This window comes from Hyperolius riggenbachi, chromosome 10, assembly GCF_040937935.1.
Source record: "Hyperolius riggenbachi isolate aHypRig1 chromosome 10, aHypRig1.pri, whole genome shotgun sequence".
Lineage (NCBI taxonomy): Eukaryota > Metazoa > Chordata > Amphibia > Anura > Hyperoliidae > Hyperolius > Hyperolius riggenbachi.
In genome coordinates, this window is record NC_090655.1 from 55408172 (window position 1) to 55422372 (window position 14201).

Genomic DNA, 14201 nt, shown 5'->3' on the forward strand with positions numbered 1-14201 from the left:
TTCACCACAGCAGAGATTTGAGTTCTGAACTTTAAATCCCAATCAATTAGAACTCCCAGGCTACGCACATGATCAGAGCTGCGCAGATCCGTGCCTCCTATTCCCAGTGGTGAAGACTGCAAGTTAAGTTGTTTTGTTATCATGCTCTGCCCTCCTATCAGAAGGACTTCAGTTTTGTCTGCATTTAGTTTCAGCCAGTTGTCATTCATCCATTGCTGTAGTTCACGTAAGCAGGCGTTTATAGTTAGAGTTGGGTCTGTCACACCAGGCTTGAAGGAAAGATATAGTTGAGTGTCGTCTGCATAGCAGTGGTATGTCAGGCCATGTTTTTGGATTAGTTTTCCCAGCGGTAACATGTAAATCGTGAAAAGCAGGGGAGAGAGGATTGAGCCCTGGGGCACCCCATACCTAAGTGATACAGGGGTGGACAGGAAGGGCCCCATAGACACTTTTTGGGTTCTGCCACTCAAGAAGGATTGGAACCACTGAAGAACTATGCCATCAATGCCGCAGTATTCCTGTAGCCTGTTTATCAAGATGTCATGGTCAACTGTATCAAAGGCTGCAGAAAGGTCTAGCAGTATGAGGATGGAGCACTCTCCTCTGTCTCTTGCCATGAGCAGGTGGTTGCATATTTGGATGAGGGCCGTTTCAGTGCTGTGGTGTTTCCTGAAGCCAGACTGGAATGGGTCATAACTGTTGTTTTGTAGGATTTTGGCTTCTAGCTGGAGGTAAACAGCTTTTTTTTAAAGCTCTCTTTCTCCTCTTTCCAATGATATATAAACCGCTGCCCTACGCCTTTTAGTTTTCGCTATTGCCGCGATTTCAATCGCAAAAATAGAGAAAATTAAAAGGCGTAGGACGATTTAGGTGTATTATACAGGACGACACTTTCCCCAGTGTCAGCAGCTCCATTCAGCAGAATGGAGCTGCTGACTTTAGGAAAAAGTCGCCCTGTGTAATACAATGTAACTATGGAAAGATGAATATCATTTTAAAGCTCTCTTTCTGATCTTTCTGGCGACACCTAAATCGTCGCCCTACGCCTTTTCGTTTTCTCTATTTCGCGATTGAAATCGCGGTCGCGGCAATTTCAATCTCGAAAATAGCGAAAACTAAAAGGCGGAGCGCGGTGGTTTATATATCATTGGAAAGAGGAGAAAGAGAGCTTTAAAATGATATGCATCTTCCCATAGATTCTGCGCTGCTCGGAGTCCCTTTAAAGTGTTTTATTATTATTATCATTAATTTTGTGCCAGCATTTTTTGTGGCGCACAACAGAATACAAGGTATAAAAAAACAATATAAACAATACAACCGTTAACAGAACAGACAATGGTGAATTAGATGACGTAGTGAACAATCGAGTACAGATTTTTACTCACTTAGGCGTGGGGCGATATGTACGCACGTTACACAGCATTAAGTGACAAAAGGGAAAGAGAACCCTGGCCTATAATGGGTTAAATCCCAGTACACATCACACAATTTCCCGTTTGATCAGCGAGTCAATTTGATAATTTCCAACCGGTCAGATGAACTCCCAATTGATATCGCAATCAATTTTGTTCACAGTAGTTAATGGAAAATCAATTGCAATATCGATCAGGAGTTGATCCGACTGGTCGGAAATGATCAACTTGACCCATTAATCTGATGGCAAATTGCGTGTGTACTGGTCTTAAAGGACACCCAAGGCGAAAATAAACGAACGAAATAAACGATTGTAGCAATCTTACTTCTCCTAAAAATGGCTTTTTAAGATATCCCACAGTTTCATTTTATTTTATGTTTAAATATACTTTTTAAGTTTTCATTGTTTTTGCTCAATGACCCATTCATTGACATATGCCAGCGCTAAAATCTATGAACTATTGACCCTTTTTTAACTCTCTCCTGCTCTCAGAAGCCATTTTCTGCTAGAAAAATGTTTTATAGTTTGTAATTTCTTATCAGTGAGGGTCACACTGTAGTCACTTCCTGTCTGAGTCAGGACTGAGTCAGCCACTTACATACCTGATATTTAACTCTTTCAGGCAGAAAAGAAAAAAATGAACACAGAATAGTTATTGTGTGCTAGGCACTGTACATACCCATGCCACCTGTCACCTCGGGTATCCTTTAAGGAATAGGACAATAGGTGAATGGTGGTCAGTGGCCAAAGTGTCCCAAGTGAGAATCGTAATATTTTTGTCTAAGGAAAAGTGTTTTTAGGTTACACCTGGAAAGGGTGAGAGGCAGAAGTGTTGAGGGAGGGAATTCCAGGGCAGGGGAGAGGATTGAGAAAAGTCTTGTAAGTGGGAGTGAGAAGAGGTGAGCAGGGAGGAAGACACTTTCAAGCACTGCTGTATGCCATATCATTTATTTTATTTTTGTGTGTAAACCATGCAAAGCACATAAACTAGGTGATTCACTACATCAATGGTTATATTGAACACTGAACAACGTTTAGCTGTGTGATAATTTTCAAACCATCTCATGAACACTCGTATTAATTTAAAGAATACATGAGGTGACATGTGACATGATGAGTGTATGCACAGTGCCGAGCACACAAATAACTATCCCATCAATAAGAAAAAGATAGCGAGTGCGCACCAATATCTTACTGCCTGAGGCTCATATACAATTGTGGTGCAAGATTCGGATGAAAAGCAGTACAATCTTATATCCAATCAAGAAAAAAAATCCAGGAGCAACTCGCTGTAAAACTTGCATACAACTTAGTAAATCTTTTAATCCAATCTTCATTAAAACATTCAGCAGCAATAAGACATTGTGTATACTTATCAGCACAAACAGTGTATCAGGAGGTATGGAGGAAGGCTGATGATCGTTTCGCCCTGCAATGTGGGCTTTATCAAGAACGTTTGACCCACCACCATATGAGATGCCACTATATACTGGATGTCTTGCCCCCCAACACATCAATTAGCCAATGGGTGCAGGTGAGGGTCAGGTAGGTGCAGAGAACCCATTGGCTAATTGATGTGTTGGGGGCATGACATCCAGTATACAGTGGCATCTCATAAGGTAGGGGGGTCAAACAGTCTTGATAAAGCCCACATTGCAGAGCAAAACGATCGTCGGATGACTGGAGGTCATGCCCCCAAACACATCAATTAGCCAATAGGTGCTCTGCACCTACCTGGCTAATTGATGTGTTGGGGGCGTGACATCCAGTACATCCAGTATATAGTGGCATCTCATAAGGAAGGGGGTCAAACGGTCTTGATAAAGCCCACATTCCTGGGCGAAACGATCATCGCCCTTCCTCCGCAAATCCTGATACACTGTTTGTGCTGATAAGTATACACTTTTTATGTCGTTTTGCTGCTGAATGTTTTAATCAAAATTGGATATTTACAAAGTTTTATGCAAGTTATACAGCGAGTTGCTCCTGGATTTTTTTTCTTGATTGGAATTGGATACACAAATAACTATGTTGTGTTCCTTTTTTTCTTTCACTGTCTTAAAAAGATAAACATCAGGTATGCAAGTGACAGGGTCTGTCCGGGTCGGGACTGGGTTGGACCATAGTACAACCCTCACTAATAAAGAATTACATAAAACACTTTCCTGGCAGTAAACGCCTTCTGAGAGCAGGAAAGAGATAAAACGGGTCCATATTTAATAGATTTTAGCTCTGTGTGTCATTGAGCCGAGACAAGGAATCAGTAAAACATTAAAACGTAGATTTAAATATAATGTAAAACAATTGGATAACTAAGTTTTTTTTAGGAGAGGGAGGATAGATATAATTGTTTATCTCGTTAGTTTATTTTCACCTTGTGTTTCCTTTAAGTGTACATTGTGCAGTCACTGTTTATTATAATTTAGTTTGTCTTTTTTTGTCTGTTTTCTTTCCCTGCTTGTTTCTACCCACATCCCTCCTCTATCCCCACATGAGAATAAGTCATGTCTGCTCAGGAATCCTTACCTGCACAATATATTAGAGGCATGTGCTAATCCTATATTTTTATCCCTGGAATTGATTATCCTCTGTATGCTGGGCTTTTGTCCTCTCATAAATCCTACCAAGAACATCTCGGTAATACAGTGTCTTCTGCCCAGCTCGCCACAAACAAGGCCGGCTACTGCTAATTTATAGAGGATAATAGTTCCCTTGAAATTCTCCCACACTCCCAGCACATCATAACTCTGGCCACTTCATTAACACACAGCTTTGGCTTTTTGAAAGCAGCACTAATTAATCCAATAAAAATACTGCTGGGCCTCGTCCCCTATTTGGAAAGGAGGACAGATTTTTTTTTTTTGGGGGGGGGGGGAGAACACAACATATCAAAAGTTTATCTTTGAAGGAAGGAAGTGGATTTCCTTGCTATATGTCTCTGTGATCAAGAGAGTGCTTTACTCTTAAAGTACTCCTGAAGTGAGAGGGATATGGAGGCTGCCATATTTATTTCCTTTTAAACAATACCAGTTACCTGGCTGTCCTGATGGGCTATTTGGCTGCAGTAGTGTTTGAATCACACACCTGAAACAAGCATGCAGCTAATCCAGCCAAACTTAAAGAGTCTCTGTATCAAAAGAAAGTTGCCCTGGGGGGTACTCACCTCAGGAGGGGGAAGCCTCAGGGTCCCGATGAGGCTTCCCCCTCCCCTGTAGCTGCAGGCAATCCCCTGAAGCGACCCGCATTTCTGCCTCGACAAGCCTGACAAGCTACATTCATTTACCTTCCTGGCTCCAGCAGGGGTGCTGTTGCGGCTCTCAGCACGGAGTTAGGTGGAAATAGATTATCTCCGTTCGGTCCGCTCTATGGTGCAGGATACTTGCGCCTGCGCAGTAGAGCGGCCCGACAGTGATCGGCTATTTCCACCTATCTCCGAGCGAGCCTGCGCTGGAGCCGGGAAGGTAAATAGTTACATCCCCGCAGTTCCGGGAGCTTTTTCGCCGCCGCCGTAGGACCGAGGAGGACGTGGGAAGCCTCGATAGGATCCCGAGGCTTCCCCCACCCGAGGTGAGTACCCCCCAGGGGAACTTTTTCTCGTTACAGGTTTTCTTTCAGTCAGAAACATCTGATGGGCATGCTTGTTTAGTGTCTATGTTTAAGGCTGCTTTCACAGTAAGACGTGAGACGCACGTTAGTGCAGCCTGTAACGCAGCCCACCGCACAGCAATGAAAAATCAATGGGCTGTTCACAGTGCCCACGTTGCGTTACATTGTAACGCAGCAGGGTAAAAGAAAGTGCTGCATGCTGTACGTTATACGCGGCTAAGCCGCGTTAGACTGTTTGCACATGCTCAGTGATGTTGGAGGAGGAGGTCTCCCCTCCTCCTCCGTGGCCAGCCACATGGCTAATTAATATTCACTGCACTGTGACGTGCAGTGTTTACTTCCTGGAGCGGCCGCTCTGTTCAGCGATTGGCTGGCCGGACCACGTGATGCGGATCACGTGGTCTCTGCATCGCACAGCACAAAAAAAGGTGCACCAAGAGTTGCATAATGCAGCTCTTGGTAGCGTCCTCCTCCAGCACCACCATGCGAACTATAACATCCCCTAAAACGCAACGTCCTGGTGGGAAAGAAGCCTAAAAGTATAAGAGCTAGTGGCTCAGCAGGACAGCCAGGCAATATGCATTGTTTAAAAGGAAATAAATATGTCAGCGTCCAGCACATGCACCGTATACACCATAGTGGGTGACTCAGCAAGTTGTGGACTTTAAGTGGGTTGACCACCGCACAATAGAGGAAACCTGTTGGACACCAAAGGACCTGATCGATTACGAGGAGAGGGGAAGGGGAGGCAGTTGAGATATGCTTTGGGGGTTGGACTCCAGGTAAGTAAGTGTGATTTTTTTTTCCTGGTCTTTGGTACACTTTACACTCGTACAGAGGGAATGTATGAGTTAATATTCAGCTATGCAAATGACAGTTTTTCTCCAGTGGGCTATAGTCTCATTCACTGATGAGGAATTAGAGCTCTCCTGGCAGAGAACTGAGCTGTGGAGATAAGGGACAGACTGTGTCATTGAGCAGGACCTAGTCTGTCGCGAAAATCTTAAAATTTTAAATACATGTGAACATTTACAAATAAGAAGTACGTTTCTTCCAGAGTAAAATGAGCCATAAATTACTTTTTTACTATGTTGCTGTCACTTACAGTAAGTAGTAGAAATATGACATTACCGACAGATTTTGGATTAGCCCATCTTCTCGTGGGGGGTTCTCAGGGCTTTCTTTATTTTTAAAAGTACTTAGTGAATGACAGTTGCTCCATCCAACTGCCAAAAAAGTACACAGCAAGCAGGGAAGCTGGGCAGCATCTTTATATAAATCTTTTTCAGGGAGTGTCTTTATAAAGAATAAAGGCCATGCTGAAAATCCCCTTTGCCTTTGGAGAGATGGACTAGCCCAAAATCTGTCGGTTCTATCAGATTTCTACTACTTACTGTAAGTGACAGCAACATAGGAGAAAAGTAATTTATCGCTCATTTTACTCTGGAAGAAATGTACCACTCCTGCAAGGAACACCCCTTCCCTGTTAGTCTGGTGACAAGCTGCTTGTCTGACTCCTTAGACCTGGGGGGGGGGGGGGGGGGGAAGAGGGTTGTCGGTGGAGACTAGCGCCATACAGAGGGGACTGACAGCGGTGCGTAGGGCACAGAGAGGCATGTCCTTCAGATGAGACGCTGTGTCCCTTTTATACATCACTGAAATTTTTTTTTGCTATTTTAATCAAAATATTTTGTGATTGACAATGATGACTTGCTCTCTTCTGAATTATTTTATTTTTGATTTTTTTCAGTTGTTTAACTTTGGCTCCGATGCGGACTCAGGACAACACAAAAAAGCATCCGGAGGGAAGCCATGACTGCGTCTGACGCTCCTATGAGCCCTGCATGGTGTTACGGTTTCCCTCCACGCAAGGCAAGCTCAGTGGAGCGGCATAATTACAGCGCTCTACATTCCTTGTCTTCCTGTGTATTTCAGTATTCGCTCCATTCTCCCTTTTGTCATTAGCGTATTGAGCACAGCCAAACAGAGCAATGCGCAGTTTATTCTGTGTCAACAGCTATTGCGGTTAACAAAGTTAATGTTGCAGCAACTTTCTATGTAACTGAGCGGAAGCGGCTGCCTTATTAAGCATTTCAGGGCACCGATAAAGATCCTGCGTGCGTAACATAAACACGTCGTGTGCATCAGATAGAGCCGTACCGGTGGCAGAGGGGTTAGGGATTTCTGGACTGCTGTTAATTGTATTTTGTCTGATAAACTCCCTATACTTTATTCCTTTACTTTGTAAATGAGTCTTTTAAGACGCTGCAGCTTTCCTAAATAACTGGCTTTGAAATTGTAATCTACATTTTTTGATCGGCTTGTGTTAACCCTGTCAAGAGTTATCAGATAGGTTACAAAGACTAGAGCAGCCTCTCTGTGTCACCACAACAAAAAACTAAAACTAGCCTGGAGCATTATGGGAGAGGAGAGGTTTTTGGCATCCAGGATGTAGCTGTCTAAAATGTGCCCTATTCTTCTCTTCCCTGCCTTCTGCTTTTTGTTCTTCCTGTGTGTCCTCCTTTTGCCCTTGTCTCCATATTCTCCTTTTTCTGTGTCAGAACTTATGTTCTTCTCCCCTCATTCTCCCCTTAGTCACCTCCTCCTGTGTCAACCATGGTCCCTTGTCTCACCTCTCTCCTCCTTCTGTGATACATTCTCTTCTCTTCTCCCACCATTCTTCTCATTATCACTTCCACCTGTGCCACCCATCTACTATTGACTCCCTAGTCCCTACCCTCCTCCTTCTGTGATGACCATCTGCTCTTCTCTTCTCCCACCATTCTTCTCATTATCACTTCCACCTGTGCCACCCATCTACTATTGACTCCCTACCCTCCTCCTTCTGTGATGACCATCTGCTCTTCTCTTCTCATTCTCCCCATAGTCACCTCTTCCTGTGCCACCCTTCTATCATTGTCTACGCACTCTCCTCCTTTTGTGATAGATCTTCTGGCATTCTTCCCTCATTCTCCCCATCAATCCCGTTATCGAACGGTAGCAGATCGGACATGACGGATTGTCTGATTGTCTGATTCTGGACAGGAAATGGCATTGTGTATGTGTACCCAGCATTAGCCTATCGTAGGGACCTAAGACTATGGTAGGGATTAGAATGTGAGCACCTTTGAGAAATAGTAACCTGAACCTAATGTGCCGAGACAACATTGTACAAATGCATAACACTAATAACACATAGATCAATAGACAGATGGATCTATTGATTATGTGGCAATTAAGGGGTGCCTAATGCGCTACAGAACAACCTGAAATTTAAAATTTAAGTTTAAAGTTTCCCTTAAGTGTTTTGGAACTTTAGACAACTCCAAAGACACTTAGACACCATTAAGGAACAATTGATCTGTTTTAATTCTAGTGTAATCTGACAGTATAATTGCTGAAGGTGTCCAATTAGACTGGCAATTAAAACATCATCGTTAAGTGACTCACTTAAACTCCTAAAAAGCAGATGAATGCTCACGCCTCAGAGTAACAGACTCCTAACAAGTTACGAAAAATGATTTTACATTTATTTTTTTTAATATTGGTTGCGTGCCATTGCGCTGTTTGGCACGTGAAGGGTTATTTTTGAAATTAGAGAAAACGATAGAATCTCTAATGGGTCTTCTCTTCCTCTCTTATCAAAACAGAAGGCTCCGATCTGACATTTTGCGGCATTTAATGAACACGGCTAATGGAAATCTAATTAAACCCGTCGGTCCTTTGGGGTGCGCGAGCTTTAAGGCGCCTTGCTTTACCTGATCTTTTACACAGGTTCTGCACTTTGCATCTCCTCCATTTGTGTAATACTGCCTAATGGGCTAGATTATCCGAGAAAAGGGGCTTGTTAAACAGACGGCAACACAATCTTTTCACAACCGGAGCCGCGACCGGAGGCACCGAGGAGACAGACCTGGCTATGTTTTTTAATTTGTTGCCGTATACTTTAGTCAGAGAATAGAATTCAAATGAAAGGTTGGTGAACATGGATGATACAGCAAAATCCGGAATGTATTTATTAAAAAAAAAAAGTAAATAAGGTACATTCTACAAGCAAACAAGATAAGAGAAAATAAAACAATGTGTAGACGTAAAAGGAGTGCACTGAATACCCGTTCCATAGTTTGAACAGGGCTGGTTTAAGCCACCCCGTAGCACTGGGACAAAAGTAGCTTGGGGTCCCCTATTCCCCCCTTCCCCCATCAATGTCAGCTCCTGGGACACCTGCACTGCCGGAATCCCCAGGTGGCCTCCTCCTGACTGCTCCCTGTGGTCCCCGCATATTTGGTAGTTCAGCTGCCTTGTAGACGAGGATTTGGACGGAGCCACTGCTAGGACAGGTGAGATATTGCAAGGCAGCTGAACTATCAAACATGCGGGGGCCATAGGGAGCAGTCAGGGGAGGCCACCTGGGGTCTGGCAGTGTGGGGGCACCTGGAGCAGACTTTGATGGGGGAGGGAGCACTTGAGGGAGGGCACCTGGGGGGTCGGGTGGTGCAGGGGCCCCTGGAGCAGTCAGGGCCCTAGGGCAATTGCCCCCTTTGCCTCAATGGCAGCTCCAGCCCTGGGTTTGAATGTGCTTTTTGTCTTTGTATTCAGCTTGTGATTTGGACACTCAGATGTGATCTTGTGATGCCAAAAGTAGAAAAATCATTTGTTACATTATTCAGTAGTCATACATTACCGTAGATTCCATTGTCCTGATCCAGTTCAATTTTTCTCCCAAGTTTTCTCCGAGAGACACTTTTTCATCTTCTAGTTAAAATACCTTTTCAGCACTCTGCAATTTAAAAATACTAAAAAGTAGGTGAAATGGACTTCTTAACTCATGATTTTTTCTCTTCTTATCTGACAACTGAAGATAGAGGTATATGGAGGCAGCAATTAATTGCCCCCCCCCCCCCAGAGGGAACTAATAACCCCCTTTGGTGGGCAACTAATAACCCCCCCAGAGGGTACTAATAACGCCCCCTTGGTGAGCAACTAATAATCCCCCCTAGCGGGGAACTAATAACCCCCCTGGAGGAAACTAATACCCCCCTTGGTGGGCAACTAATAATCCTTCCCTGGAGGGAACTAATACTCTCCCCTTGATGGGCAACTAATAACCTTCCCCCCCAGAGGGTACTAGAACCCCCTCCCCTTGGTGGGCAACTAATACCCCCTCCTTGATGGGCAAATAATAATTGTGTAAATGTATGCTGCTTTGTGTTGGAAGGTCGACCCTGGATGTGTGTACCAGACTTTAGCGTGGTTTCACCCATATGCCAAATGTACCCAATTTACTTGTGTTCTTTTGCCCTTATTGCGTATGTAAATGTATATTGCTACTTTAGACTGACTGCCATACAGGTCTGCAGATACCGGCAGGTGTCCTACATCTCCACCCAGGCATTATCTATACTGGGATTTGTTATCGGCACTCTGCAATCCCAACTCCACTGAGAACTTTTGTATTTAAAAGCCCCATTTCTAGCAAATGCCTTTATTGAGGCTCGGGGAGAAAAGTATCAATTTACCCACAATCCCCCCGGCTCTGCTTGCTAGAAAGTGCAGCCCTGGAAATCGGGTTTCTAAACACGTGTGAGAGCGTTAATGTGTGTCCCAGGTGTGCGCTCTGAATCTCAGATCATCAAGGCCATTCTCAGGAGGCAAATTATCCCGGCCTACTGTTATAAGAGGCAATAAATGGCACAGCTGACCTATTTTCTGACGATTTTCAAATTGCAGTTAAATTAGTTCATAAAGAGTCATTTTCCTGTTGTAGCCACAAGTGACATTATAAAGGTCTTACTGATCATTATGGGTTTCTTACATGTGGGCTACAGAAAGCGCTTGTTGCTGCTGGCCAGCTAGAAGTGTGTGTGTGTGTTACACCTTTGGCTATGTATATTTGAGTGACAAATAGACCGGCAGGTTTATTAAAGCAACAGTAAAGGACAAGCACCATCCAATAATAAAAAATTTAATAAACTGGGGGGGAATGTGCTAATTGGGCAGTTAGGGAATCACTATATAGCCAAAGAGAAAGTACCCAAATTGTACAGCACCAAACCACTCCTAATAATTGTCAAAAGATATAACAAACTTTATTGGAAAATAGGTTAACAACATTAAAAATCCCTAAAAATCACCATAGGGTGATGGCAGCGGTGAACGGAGTATTAAATAACAGGATAATACAATAATCACAAAACCTAACAACCACCTCTATAAGTAAGTGTTATAATTTACATCAGTCAAAAAAGCGCATAATATTCTAGTGAAGTCAATATACAGTGCAGGTATATGATATATTGCGGAACAAATTGCACAATATAAATAGAGTCCATAGGAAAAATAATAATAAAGAAAGGTTCAAATAAGAATCCCTAAGGATACCAGTATCTTACAAGTATGGCCTCAATTCACGGAGCATTATCAAACGTTTATCAAACACTTTATCAAACGTTTGATAATTTACCTCATGGGTAAAATCTCATTTTAAATTCACTAAGGTGTTATATATTTATCGAATGTTTTACCGATAAAACGTTCAACAAATATATAACACCTTAGTGAGATTTTACCCATGAGGTAAATTATCAAACGTTTGATAAAGTGTTTGATAAACGTTTGATAATGCTCCGTTAATTGAGGCCTATATGTCCAATGAACCCAACCATTTGGACGAGAAGAGCCTGTGCACAGGCAAAGGAGAAAGCGCAAGACTTACGAGGTGGAAGAGGGAAGAAACTGTGTCACCGCTGCACGCCTAAATGCATCGCGCGGGCTCTACCCGCTTCTGAAGGAGGCCTCCTTCCTAAAGAAAATAGGAAAACATGTGGGAAAAAATTAATTATTTTTCAGTTTTCGGCCGTTATAGTTTTTAAATAATGCATGCTACTGTAATTAAAACCCATGAAATTTATTTGCCCTTTTGTCCCGGTTGTAAGGGCTCTTTTCCACTATGAAATGCGATCGCGATCGCGATTCTGATCGCGTTTCAATTTCCACCATGCGATTGCGATTGCGATTGAGCTACTATACTCATTATAGTCCAGCTCAATCGCATACAAAACGCGGCAGGACGACGATCGCGCTTTGACCAAAATCGCATCGCAATCGGATCGCACTAATGGAAATTGCTGATGCAGTTTCCATTAGTTTAATGTACCATGCGATTTGCAATCAGAAGCAAATCTCAAATCGCAGGCTAGTGCAAAAAGGCCCTCAAACCGTTTAAATTATGTCCCTATCACAATGTTTGGCGCCAATATTTTATTTGGAAATAAAGGTGCATTTTTTTCAGTTTTGCGTCCATCCCTAATTACAAGCCCATAGTTTATAAAGTAACAGTGTTGTATCCTCCTGACATAAATATTTAAAAAGTTCAGTCCCTAAGGTAACTATTTATGTATTTTTTTTAATTGTAAATTTTTTATTTTTTTTATTACAAAAAAAAAAAAAAAATGGGGAGTGTGGGAGGTAATGCGTTAATTTTTTGTGTATAACTAATTCATTTCTATGTGAAAAATGTTTAGGGTGTAGTTTTACTATTTGGCCACAAGATGGCTAACTTTTTGTTTGTTTAACTTTTTGTCTAATGCGACCTTCAAGCGTAGTAGTAGGAGGCTGGGTAATTTTTTTTTTTTTTTTTCACAATGATCGCGCTGCTTAGCGGAAAAGCAGCGGATCATTGCGGGGCTTAGATCAATGAATAGGAATGGATTTTCCCGTTCATTGATCTCCGGGCGAGCGGCCGGCGGCGTGTTTACCCGCGGGAATGCGCGCTACAGCGAGCGGGAGCGCGGAAAGTACGGATTTCTCCGTCCCTGGGGGTTAAAGGATGGAAAAAGGGACGGAGAAATTTGTACGGGTGGGGGTAAAGTGGTTAAGTTTTAAGTTGTCCACAACAGCGGTCCTTTGAGTGGACTTTCTTTTTAGGGTACAGACTTCCATGACTGCGGAATTGCAGAAAGGAGATTTTAAGCTATAATTTGAATCTTGGGAAAAAGAGGGCGGCAATGTGTTTAGCACTACTACCCAATTTTTCTCAGTTTGGGGTTTGTTAGACCTCTTTGTCATCACAGGGCATCCATCAATAAAGGGCACCTGGAAATGTGGGTGCCCAAGAAAGCCTACATTTACCAAAAGGTATTTTACTATTAAACTATAAAATTGATTGAAAAAAATCGGTATTAAATACCAACATTTTTCTATAACTAAACCTATGCCTATTTTGACACTGAAGCCTCTGGCTACCGATGCCTAACCTTTACCACCCCCTCCTCCCCACGGCTAATCCTAACCATCCCTGCACCGCAAAACCCGTGGCTAACGTGGCTAACGTTAACCCTTCTTCTCCCACGTCTAACTTTAACCATCCCCGCTGCCTCAAAGCCCTTACTCACAATATTTATCAGGCACTGCAGGCACCAAAGTTTCCTTTCTTGCCGATAATTTCAGTGGGCCCCTATGGCGGCACCCAAACTTCAGCCACTAGCAGGTTCCCAAATTTCCTACTTTCATCACAGGTGGATAAATAGAGAGTAGGATGGATGGAAGAAAGGACAGATGGACAAATGCATGAATGGACAAAGGAATGGGCGGATAAAAATACAAAGCATGGGTGGACTGCTAGACAAACAAAGGGCTTAATTCTGGTAGTGTTTAGTAAAAAATTACCTCATGGAATTGGGTTTACCTCATGAGGGAAATCAACTTTTTAATTCTGGTAGTTTAAGTAAAGTTTTACCTCATGTAATTTCATGAGGTAATTCATGCGGTAATTTTCTACTAAAAATGTGTGGTATTTAGTAGTGAAATACCTCACACTTGAATTCTGAAGTAAAATAAGGTGCGTGTTTGCATGTCTTTTACCTCACATCATTAGACCTACCTCTACCACATGATAAATGCAGTGCTGTGACAGAATTGTGATATCTGTCACATAACATGGAGCCTTTTCAGCTTGTTCTGTGTTCAGGGCCCCCATATTTTGCTGAAAGAAGTGAAAGTGATCTGACCAACAATCCCCCCCAGCCCCAGCTTCCATTTTGTTTTAAAAAAGAAAAAGTGCTCCAAACCCTGCACAATCCTTCATCTCAGCTCCCCCCTCAACATTGCCATTCCCCAACCTCTGGTTGGAAAAAAAAAGTAAAAATGCTCCAACCCACAGCCTCTATTTTTTAAAAAAATT